The 11,986-nt window shown below is 38.4% G+C and overlaps 1 non-coding gene across 1 annotated transcript; it reads left to right on the top strand.

Moving 5' to 3' along the window:
• Positions 1 to 4,061: 4,061 nt before the first annotated feature.
• LOC113000336 (small nucleolar RNA R71) lies at positions 4,062 to 4,168 on the top strand. The gene has a single exon (XR_003265626.1). It is a non-coding gene; the product is annotated as a small nucleolar RNA R71 (small nucleolar RNA).
• Positions 4,169 to 11,986: the final 7,818 nt, after the last annotated feature.

Raw genomic sequence — 11,986 nt, forward strand, 5'->3', positions numbered from 1 at the left:
TACCCCAGACATCAAACACCTCACAGAATAGCATAGGTTGCTGAGGCATTTGTTGTCGCCATGTCAGTGTATTTCCTGCTCTCTGACACTGCTCACAAGTGCTGCAGATCTTCCACGCATCTTTAAAGATGGTGGGCCAATAAAAACCACAATCAAGCACTTTGCGAGCCGTCCTTTGAACACCCAGATGACCTCCCGGTGCGGAAGAATGACAGAACTACAGGACTGAGTCAGTCTCATGATCTGGAATGCACCGTCTAATGACCTGATCACTGCACAATTTCCACAAGTAGGGGTCATCCCAAATAAAATGCTTAGCATCACTTTTAATCTTATCTTTTTGGGCCTTAGATGCTAAGGGAGGAAAAACAGAGGCAACTAAATAATTGACAATGTTAGCAAACCAGGGAGTAGAAAGAGAGTCAGAAATACTATACAATATATACAAATGATCATCCGGTAAATCATCCCGAATAGGTGAATCTGCATCAGAGACACGTTCGATCCGACTCAAATGATCAGCAACTAGATTTTGTGCTCCGCTCCTATCACGGATCTCCAAGTCAAACTCTTGGAGCCAGAGCATCCATCGGATCAACCTAGGCTTAGAATCAGCCTTCTTCAACAAGTACTTTAGAGTTGCATGGTCAGTATAAACAATAATGCGAGTACCAAGCAAATAAGATCGAAATTTTTCAAGAGCAAAAACTATAGCTAGAAGCTCTTTCTCAGTAGTAGTATAATTTGCTTGGGCAGCATCTAAAGTCCTAGAAGCATAATATATCACCCTGGGCAATTTATCAATTTTCTGAGCAAGGACAGCCCCCAATGCATAATTTGATGCATCACACATAAGCTCAAAAGGGGCTGTCCAATCGGGTGCTTGGATGATGGGGGTGGTAGTCAACGCTCTTTTGAGGCAATCAAAAGCCTCTTTGCATCTGTCATTAAAGTCAAACTCCACCTCCTTTTGCAACAAGTTGGACAGTGGAAGGGCTACTTTGCTAAAATCCCTTATAAAGCGCCTGTAGAATCCTGCATGACCAAGAAAAGATTGCACCTCTCGCACACAAGAGGGGTAAGGTAATTATGAAATAACAGAAATTTTTGCAGGATCTACTTCAATGCCCTTATTGGAAATAATGTGGCCTAAAACTATACCTTGCTCAACCATAAAATGACATTTTTCAAAATTTAGAACAAGGTTAGTTTCAATGCATCTATTCAAAACTTTTTCCAAACTATTCAAACAACCATCAAAAGAGGATCCATATACAGTGAAATCATCCATAAACACCTCTATGCAATTTTCTAAAAAATCACTGAAAATACTAATCATGCACCGCTGGAAGGTACCAGGGGCATTGCACAGGCCGAAAGGCATCCTCCTATAAGCAAAAGTGCCGAAGGGGCAGGTGAATGTGGTCTTTTCCTGATCCTCAGGAGCAATAGTAATTTGCATATAACCAGAAAAACCATCAAGGAAACAGTACTGAGATTTACCTGCCAGGCGTTCAAGCATCTGGTCAATGAATGGCAGGGGAAAATGGTCCTTTTTGGTAACCTGGTTCAGCCTCCTATAGTCAATGCAGACTCTCCAACTGTTCTGCACCCGAGTAGGAATCATCTCCTCCTTCTCATTTCTGATCACTGTGAGGCCAGTCTTTTTCGGGACTACCTGAACGGGACTCACCCATTGGCTGTCGGAGATAGGATAAATGATTCCAGCTTGCAAAAGCTTGGTTATCTCCTTCTTCACTACATCAAGAATCATCGGGTTGAGTCTTCTCTGTGGCTGTCTTACTGGTTTAGCTCCATCCTCTAAATTTATTCGATGCATACATGTGGATGGGCTAATACCAGGAATGTCTGCCAGGGTCCAGCCTATAGCCTTCTTATGCTTCTTGAGAACTGACAACAACTCCTCTTGCTCATCAGCAAGGGAGGCAGATATAATCACTGGAAAACTCTTGCTATCATCCAAGTAAGCGTATTTTAAATTTGATGGCAGAGGCTTCAATTCTGGTGTGGTCGGCTGGACAGTGGTAGAAGGAGATGGTTTCTCAGCCTTTACCTCATAAAGAAAGTCAGAGGTATGTGTACTTCCTGAAACATGGTTAGTCCTATCTGACTCTATAAAATCAATCTCAAGAGGTAAAACACCACCACCAGGCATGCAATCAATATCACTCTCAGATTCACTCTCAGCATCAAATTCAGACATATGATCAAGTACAATTTCAGACTCAATGCATGAAGAGTGAGAGGCATGCAAATTAGATTAAAGATCAGTCATGTATTCATCAACAACATGGTCAATTATTTCAGCACGAAATACAGAAAGATCTTCAGATGGGTATTTCATAGCATCCAGAATATTAAAATGAACAGTTATATCACCAAACTCCATGGACAGTGTGCCTGCATAAACATCTATCTTAGTTCTAGCAGTTTTCATAAAGGGTCTGCCTAGAATGATGGGAACTGATCCTTGAGAAAATCCATCTTCCATATTCAAGATATAAAAATCAACAGGGAAAATCAGTTCACCAACTCTAACTAAGACATCTTCTATGAAACCAACAGGATAGGCAACACTTCTATTAGCTAAATGAATTACCACATCAGTTGACTGCAAGGGACCTAGAGATAGAGAATTAAAAATCGACAGAGGCATAACACTAACAGAGGCTCCTAAATCTAGCATGGCATTGTCAAACTTACTATTCCCTATAATACAAGGTATGCTGAATGTACCTGGATCTTTGCATTTTTCAGGAATTTGAGGAACAGATTTACCAATCAATGCGGAGACATTTCTGCCCATGCTAATCCGTTCACTTCCTTTAAGCTTCCTCTTATTAGTGCACAACTCCTTCAAGAATTTGGCATATCTTGGAATTTGCTTTATTGCATCCAACAGAGGTATGTTTACCTCTACTTTTCTAAACGTTTCCAAGATCTCTTTCTCTGCCTCTTCCATTTTTTTGTTTGAAACTGCTCTTGGAGGGAATGGAAGAGGGGGAATGTGCTGCTTCTGCAAATCAGAATTACATGTGGAAGAAGATTCACCTGCACAGAAATTGTTAGGTAAATTTTTGTCATCACCTTTTTCTGGAATAGAGTGAAGTTTGGCAGGTTCATTTGCAGATGAGGAAGGTGCTACGGGTTGAGGTCCTTGACACTGCTTTCCCGACCTCAATGAAATGGCACTGACATTTTTGGGGTTTTGGACAGCTTGAGAAGGCAGCTTGTCAGAATTCTGGGACTGTTGTTGATTCAATTGGGTAGCTAACTGTCCCATCTGATTGGTTAAGCTCTGAATGGAGGCTCTGGTCTCTTGCTGAAACTGCATGTTCTGCATAGTCATTTGCCTCACAAGTTCTTCGAGGGAAGGTTGTGGAGGGGCCTCAACTGTTGGCTGTTTCTGGGGTTGTTGCTGTTGTTGGATTGGTGGAGGAATATATGGTCTGCTTCGGCCAGCAGCATTTTGGAAGGAAGGAGCAGGCTGCTGTTGTTGTTGCTGAGGGCTAGACCATCTGAGGTTAGGGTGATTCCTCCATCCAGGGTTGTATCTGTTGCTGGAAAGGTCATAATTGCTCTGCTGTGGTTGATTTTGCTGCTGAGGTTGAGGAGGTCTATTGTAAATATTTGCAGCATAAGCTTCAGGCTGCTCAATTGCTCCAGGTTGCTGCATGGAAGGGCAAAGGTCTGTATGGTGGTCAGCAGAGGAGCACAAACCACAAAACCTTGCGACAGGTACAAATTTCTGATTCAAGGCCAGCTGGGTTACCAAATTGACCAACGCATCCAGTTTGCCTTCAAGCTTCTTAGTTTCAGATGATGCAGATGGGTTTGTAGCTACCTCATGCACTCCTCTAATGACTATGGCATCATTTCTAGCGCTAAACTGCTGGGAGTTGGAGGCCATCTTCTCAATTAAATTTCTGGCTTCAGCAGGAGTCATGTCTCCAAGGGCTCCACCACTGGCAGCATCTATCATACTTCTCTCCATATTACTGAGTCCTTCATAAAAATATTGGAGAAGAAGTTGTTCTGAAATCTGATGGTGGGGGCAACTGGCACATAGTTTCTTAAATCTCTCCCAGTACTCATACAGGCTCTCTCCACTGAGTTGTCTAATACCTGAGATATCCTTCCTGATGGCTGTGGTCCTGGAAGCAGGGAACAATTTTTCTAAGAATACTCTCTTAAGGTCATCCCAGCTCGTGATGGACCTTGGAGCAAGGTAATACAGCCAGTCCTTTGCCACTCCCTCTAATGAATGAGGAAAAGCCTTCAGAAATATGTGATCCTCTTGGACATCTGGGGGTTTCATGGTGGAGCAGACAATGTGAAATTCTTTCAAATGTTTGTGCGGGTATTCACCTGCAAGGCCATGAAACTTTGGAAGCAAATGAATCAGTCCAGTCTTAAGAACATATGGGACATCCTCATCAGGGTATTGGATGCACAAGTTTTCATAGGTGAAATCAGGTGCAGCCATTTCCCTTAGAGTCCTCTCACGAGGTGGAGGTTGTGCCATGTTCTCAGAATGTGCAAAATCAGAATGCTTAGAATCAGAATGCTCAAAATTATAATGCTCAAGATCAGGATGTTCAAAATCACCAATAACAGAATGCACAGATTCACCAGTTATGGAATGCTCAGAATGATCAAAAGGTATAAAATGATGCCTAACTAATCTATGAAATGTCCTATCTATCTCAAGATCAAAGGGTTGTAAGTCAGATGGATTGCCTCTAGTCATACACTACATTCAGCATGCACACAACTAGTTGCCTTGTCATGTAAATAAAGGTGTAGGTTTGAACTACAGCTACCCTCAAATGATATCCAAATGACTTGAAATTTTGTGAGCAACCTTATAAAATGATCAGAAGATAGCACAAAAAATTTCAGACAAAAATTCAAAGTCTAACTATGAAAGCTAAAATTGGTAGGTTAAGAAAAATAAGTGAATAAAACTTGAAAAATAAAAAACTTTTGACAGAATCGCTTTTTTTGGACGATGGTAGGAAATTTTTTTCTACCCCAAATGCATATATAATAATTGCGATTCTGATAACCGGAGCAAAAGTTATGGCCGTTTGAAGTTTTGACAAACACAAAATTTGCTAGTTTTTTGGAACTTTCAAATCTAACCAAACTAAAGGCTCTAGCTATTTTCCCCACAAAATATGGATTAAAAGAAGTTACCACAAAAAAATTCAGCCAAAAATAACAACCCTAGCTACTAAAACAAAAAATCCCAATTAATTCAGCATGGGTGGTCGCTAAAATCCGTCTCTAATTGATTTCTACTACTACTCTGTTTTTAAGCACAATCTTCACAGCAAAACACCCAAGACTGAAACAGGGGAAACGCTTAATGGTAAAATTGAAACAGAACACACATTAAACAAAATACCAGGACACTAATCAACACTAACACACATACTAACACAATACTAACAATTAAACATAAAACACGAAAGGATTAAACTCACAACACTAGCTAGCTATTATGAACCTTTGGACACTGCTCCCCGGCAACGGCGCCAAATTTGATCGAGGCCGTACCCGAATCAAATAAACATGAAAATGCAGTAACTAGGAAGTGATCCTAGGTCGTTTCCCAACGAGCAGTGACAAGCCAAATGTTCATAATATACTTGCAATAACAGAAACGATGGGGGGGGGGGGTTTGGTTGTTTGGTAATTAAAGAGCAGAACAAATAAAATGGAATACGAAACTACTAATATTAAAAACGGGTTGTTTCCTCTGATTCAGAAGCCACTCTCTTATCCTGGGTTATGGAGAATTCGTCCCTAACAGTCAACCACTTAATCCAACCCTATTTCAATTTACTAAGCGAAAATCAACTTAGGGTTTTCAATACGTGATTAGGCACCACAAACACCAGTTAGCCCTTCGTCCATTAAGCATGAACGCAAGTTAGGCTCAGAGGCAATTAATCGAACACGAAGCGTGCACTGATTTATATTCACAAAATTGGGATAACTGGTGAAGGGAAAACTGCCAGGAAACCACACTACAAACGAAACCTCAAAGAGAGTTGGGCTTCGTCCTCAAAAGGAAACAACACCAGAAAATCTAGCCTTCCATGGATTCAAACAGAAAACGCAAATGAAACATGAAGCAGAAACGTAAATGAACAAGAACGTAAATGAACAGAAACGTAAATGAAAGTAGAAGAAGAAGCAAGAATGAACTCGTAATTAGAAGCAGAAAACGGAAATTTGCATTAAGAACGAAAACTGTAACAAGGGCACAGAAAAACGTGAAAACCTAAAACCAAAGCTCTGAATAATGAAAATAGCATAGCAGAATAGAATGCCTTGCATGAATCCCAAGGCAGCTATTTAAAAAGAGTCACTCAAAGTCACTGGGCCATATTACAATACTCTGGCCCAAAATGAAATAAACACTGAACAACATAAAATAAAATTGCGAAATTTCCTAATTAGAAATTAACTAAGGTAAGCGCTGCTTTATTTGCCCTCTTCAAGTCCACAACCAAAATCCGGATTAAGCCCAATGTTTCATTAATTCCTGAAATTAGATTAAAAACATCAAATTAGCTAAATGAGCCCAAATAATAAAACTGCCTAATTAATTGACAATTAAGACCAATCAATAATTAAAATGGTGCAAAAAGGGTTTAGAAAATAGAAGAAAATGATGGCACATCACCCCCCCCCCCCTTCTTAATTATTCCGAGGCCACTTGATCCAACAGGGACAGGGGCTGCATTAGCTGCAGGAAAAACAAAATCTGCAGGGACTACAGTTGAAGCTTCAAAATCAGCAAGCAATGAGGCCGAAACAGGAGAAGAAGGGGTTGATACAGAGTGATCATTAATGGAGGATGATACAACAAAGGGTGCCTCTGTACCAAAAGAGTTAGACTCGGTTAAGGGAATGGAAGAGACTGGAGCAGAATTGACAGCATCAGAATTGATGTCAATAACAGGTAGATTGAGTGGGAAAACAGAATCAACAGAGAAAGAAGATGTATTGTCATGATAAGGAAAAATAGTCTCATAGAAAATAACATGTTTAGACACAAATATTTCTCTAGTATGCAAATCAAAGAGTAAGAAACCCTTGGTACCAAAGGAATGACCAAGGTATATGCATTTCTTGGCTTTAGGCTGAAACTTAGTCCTATGGGCTTAAAGAGTGGAAGCAAAGCAAAGAGTACCAAAAACTATAAGATTACTCAGATCAGGATGAGCATGGTAAACATGAAAATGAGGAGAGTGATTGTTTAAGAGTGGTGTGGGTAGCATGTTAATGATATGGACAACATATGTTACTAAAAAGGACCAAAAACATATAGGTAGGTGAGATTGAAACTTGAGAGATCTAGCAATGTTAAGAATGTGTTGATGTTTTCTCTCAACTGCACCATTTTGTTGAGGAGTTTCAACAAATGATGTTTGATGAATGATGCCTTTAGATTGGAAAAATGAAGGCATGGCAAACTCAAGGCCATCATCACTCCTAATGATTTTAATTACTTTATGAAATTGAGTTTCAACTAAAGCAATAAAATCAATAAGATGTTGTCTAGTTTCAGCTTTAGTTTTCTTAAGTTTAAGCCAAGTGTACTTAGATTTCTCATCAACTAAGGTAAGAAAGTACTTATGACCTTAAATAGAAGGAGTGGCATAAGGCCCCCAAATGTCAACATGTATTAAATCAAATGTAGACCCAATTAATGTTGTGCTGGAATTAAAATATAAATGCTTTTGTTTGGACAAGTGACAAGTATCACACGGTTTATTGATATGTGTGGAAATATTACAATGGAATTGCTACAGAATTTTGTAACAAGAATGAGAAGGGTGACCTAATCTATAATGCCACACATCATGAGTGGAAATATTGTTGGACAAGTGGCCTCAAATATCTTAAGAAGGGGGGGGGGGGTTGAATTAAGATATTACAAATTATTTCCCCAATTAAAATTCTACTTTGATTTCAATACAAGTTCCAAGTTCCCTTAAAGATGAATTTCTAAATAATGATTCAAATTAAACAATCTGAATATAAATGTAAAGCAATAATAAATAAAAGAGTTTAAGGGAAGAGAAAGTGCAAACTCAAATTTATACTGGTTCGGCCACACCCTTGTGCCTACGTCCAGTCCCCAAACAACCCGCTTGAGAGTTCCACTATCTTGTAAAATCCCTTTACAAGTTTTGAACCACACAAGGACAACCCTTCCTTTGTATTCAGATTTCTTTACAACAAGAGACCCTCGGTCTCTTAATCCCTTTTTAGAAATAGAAAGAAGAGAAAAAGAAATCTCTCTTGAAAGAGATAGATTGAACAATTTGAGCACTCAAATAATTCCTTATTGAATTGCAAGTGTATTGGCCAAGGAATCTTAAGAGGATAAGAAGATTTTGCTTTTTGAGAGGATAAGACCTTTTTGTTCTAAAAAACTCTAAGCAAATTCGTGTTCCAAGTCACAAATAAATAGACCATTGATGGCCATAAAAAAAACCATTTGAAAAGTTGTGACTCTTGGAAATAATTTTCTGAAAATCTCCTATGGTAATCGATTACAAGACTTGTGTAATCGATTACAGGCTTTAAAATTTGAATCATAACGTTCAGTAACTGCTGTTAATCGATTACCATCCATCTGAAATCGATTACACAGTGTAAAGTTTAAATTCAAATTTGTAATGGTTGTTGTAAATCATTTTTGGCCACTGGTAATTGATTACATCCTCTGGTAATCGATTACCAGAGAGTAAATCTCTTGAAAAAGACTTTTTAACTTAAATTTCTTGGACAAACCTTTTGCTATTTCAATTTGGAATTCCCTTCCTAAAATACTAGACATCTTCTTGATGTTGTATCTTGTATTCTCGGATTGTTGTCTTGAATTAATCTTGAGAAGCATATTTCCATAAGACACCAGAACGTCATGATCATATGGCATCATCAAAACACCAAAGTCAAAGTCTTTGCTTCTACATTCTCCCCCTTTTTGATGATGAAAATTTAATTCCTGAAATCAAGATACAAGCAATGTATATGCATGATGATATATTGCGTTCACTCATTTCATACTCCCCCTATGTTTTGGAAATGATGATCTCTTGATTTCTAAGCTTCTATTTCTAAGATTCTATACCTGATGATCACTTGATTTCTAAGCTTCTCTCCCCCTTTGGCAACATCAAAAAGCCAAAATGTGTGGCAACCAACACAAGATGATATAACTAAAGTGTCCATAATCAATCATAAGTCACAACCAAATATGAGTCAATCATCCATAAGTCAAAACCAAATATTATCCAAGCATAAATAAGTCATAACCAAATATAATCCAAGCATAAAAGACTAAGTGCTAATTATCGAAAGATAACGAAAGTTCAGAAAATGATAACGTAAAAAACATAGCCAAATACACGGCTTATAATAAAAGATAATAACATCCTAAAAAAAACTAAGAAGGTGGTGGTGGTGGTGGAAGATCAAAGCTCTGACGAATATAACCCACATCCTGTTCAAGCTGCGTGAGACGGGTACCCATTCCTGCAAAGCAACTATCCAACGAATCAAATCGTTCACCAACATAAGTGCGGAGACCCCGTAATTCTGAAAGAACTTCAGTCATAAGGGCTGAATCATCTTGCTGAGGAGGAGGAGAAGGAGTACGCTCGTCTTGTGGAGGGAGTGCGTCCTTCTTTAGCCATTGACCATTACGATCCTTACGATAACCAAATGAAGTGACTGCACCAGCACCTATAGCAAAGGAACGCTTGACTTGAACAAAAGGTTCATCAACAAGAGGAATTTGAAAATGACAGAGAAACAAAGTGACCAATTGAGGATAAGGGAGAGGTGCATTGGCCCGTAATGCCTTATGCATTCGGTACCTAACCAAGTGAGCCCAGTCGATCTGACAACTAGTAAGAAAAGCCCACATCAAAATCAAGTCCTCCTCATAGGCTTGAGCTAAATTTGAAGAACGAGGAAGCAAAATTCTAACAATAATATAGTGCAAGATGCGACAATCAAAGGTTAATGAGCTGGCCAGCAATCTATCGGTCATTTCAGCCTGATCATTGCAAACCATACGGCGAGCGTCATGATTAGAATAATCAAATTTCCAATCATCAACAATGGTGCCCTCAAAAGGTGCACCTTGACTGGGTAATTTAGTCAGTGAAAAGAACAAAGATTGATCAATGATCATAAAAATACCATGCACCTCAGAAGAAATAATACCATCCTGAATTTTTAAATTGCTATAAAAGACTTTAACAAGTTCAGGACAGTAAGGCAATTTCAAGGACATAAAATCAACCAATCCAGAGTTTTGAAACACTTGATAATAGTCAAATGTCTCATCATTAAAGAAATTTGTGTTTAGGTACTTAGGGTCTAGAATGATCCTAGAAGAAAATTGAGAATTGTACCCTAGACATTGATCATCTGAAGAAAATAGAGTAGATGATCTTGGAGATGATAAGGAAGGATGAATTGGTGTTGTGGGTGCTTCAGATGGTCCGTGGCGGCGATGGCCAGCAGCAGCGGTGGTGGAGAATGATCCCTTTTGCTTCTTTGACGATTCTGCCATTTGATGAAGTTTTAGTGAATTTCAATTGGTGGAATTGAATGAGGATTGAAAAAGATGAAGATTGGGCTTTGTGGGACGTGTTTTGGTTAAGAATTGAAGGAGATATGAAGATTTGAAAATTTAGGGAAGTGGAGGCACGAAGGAGGAGTGTGGCTGCGCAGCGTGACTGGTTTTCGTGAGTATATATAGAAGAGGATGTGATGTAATCGATTACAAGGTTTGGTAATCGATTACAGGAGTAGTAAGCCTTCTAGTAATCGATTACAGGCTGTTGTAATCGATTACATGCTGTCTGTTCATGTGTAATCGATTACACTTAATGGTAATCGATTACCAGAACACAAACTAGGCTAGTTCTTCTAAAAAATTATCTATATCTATACTAAAAACATCTAATCAGTATCAATCATCATTACTAATATGTATTTAATTCAATCATTCAAACATGAAATACACAATAATGCATCAATCAAACATAATAACATGAATTTAAGCAAAATCAAGCAAAGAAACATACTTAACACAAACAATCAATCACTAAGAATAGATTATTCAATCAATCAATCCTTATTTATCTAAATCACTAATATCTAAGAGGCCTAATTCCCTTCTAATAGAGAAGAATGTTTCTTTGGGGAAAGGTTTTGTGAAGATATTAGCAAGTTGATTCTTTGTATCAACAAACTCTAGCACACAATGTCCCTTTAGAACATGATCTCTTAGAAAATGGTGCCTAATTTCTATATGTTTGGTTCTAGAATGTTGAACTGGATTTTTGGATAAATTTATTGCACTGGTATTGTCACACCTAATTGGTATATATGATCAAGAAGGATTCCATAGTCATATAGTTGTTGCTTCCTCCATAAAATTTGGGCACAACAACTGCCAGCAGAAATATATTCCACTTCAGCAGTAGATAAAGCAATACTATTTTGTTTCTTACTATGCCATGATACAAAAGCAGATCCAATAAATTGACATGTTCCACTAGTGCTCTTTCTATCAGTTTTGGATCCGGCAATGTCAGAATCAAAGTATCCTATTAAGTTACAAGTTGAGTTCTTAGGATACCATAATCCTAAATTAATTGTTCCTACTAGGTATCTTATGATCCTTTTTATTTCACTCAAATGTGATTGTTTGGAATTAGATTGGAACCTAGCACACATGCATACACTAAACATGATATCAGGTCTACTAGCAGATAAATAGAGAAGAGATCCAATCATACCTCGATATAGTTTCATGTCTATAGACTGACCAGATTCATCTTTATCTAAGTAACAGCCAGTACTCATAAGTGTAGCCATGTGCCTGACACTTTCCATATCAAATCTTTTGATCAATTCTTTG

The sequence above is a fragment of the Glycine max genome, chromosome 18 (genome assembly GCF_000004515.6).
Source record: "Glycine max cultivar Williams 82 chromosome 18, Glycine_max_v4.0, whole genome shotgun sequence".
NCBI classification, from domain to species: Eukaryota; Viridiplantae; Streptophyta; class Magnoliopsida; order Fabales; family Fabaceae; genus Glycine; species Glycine max.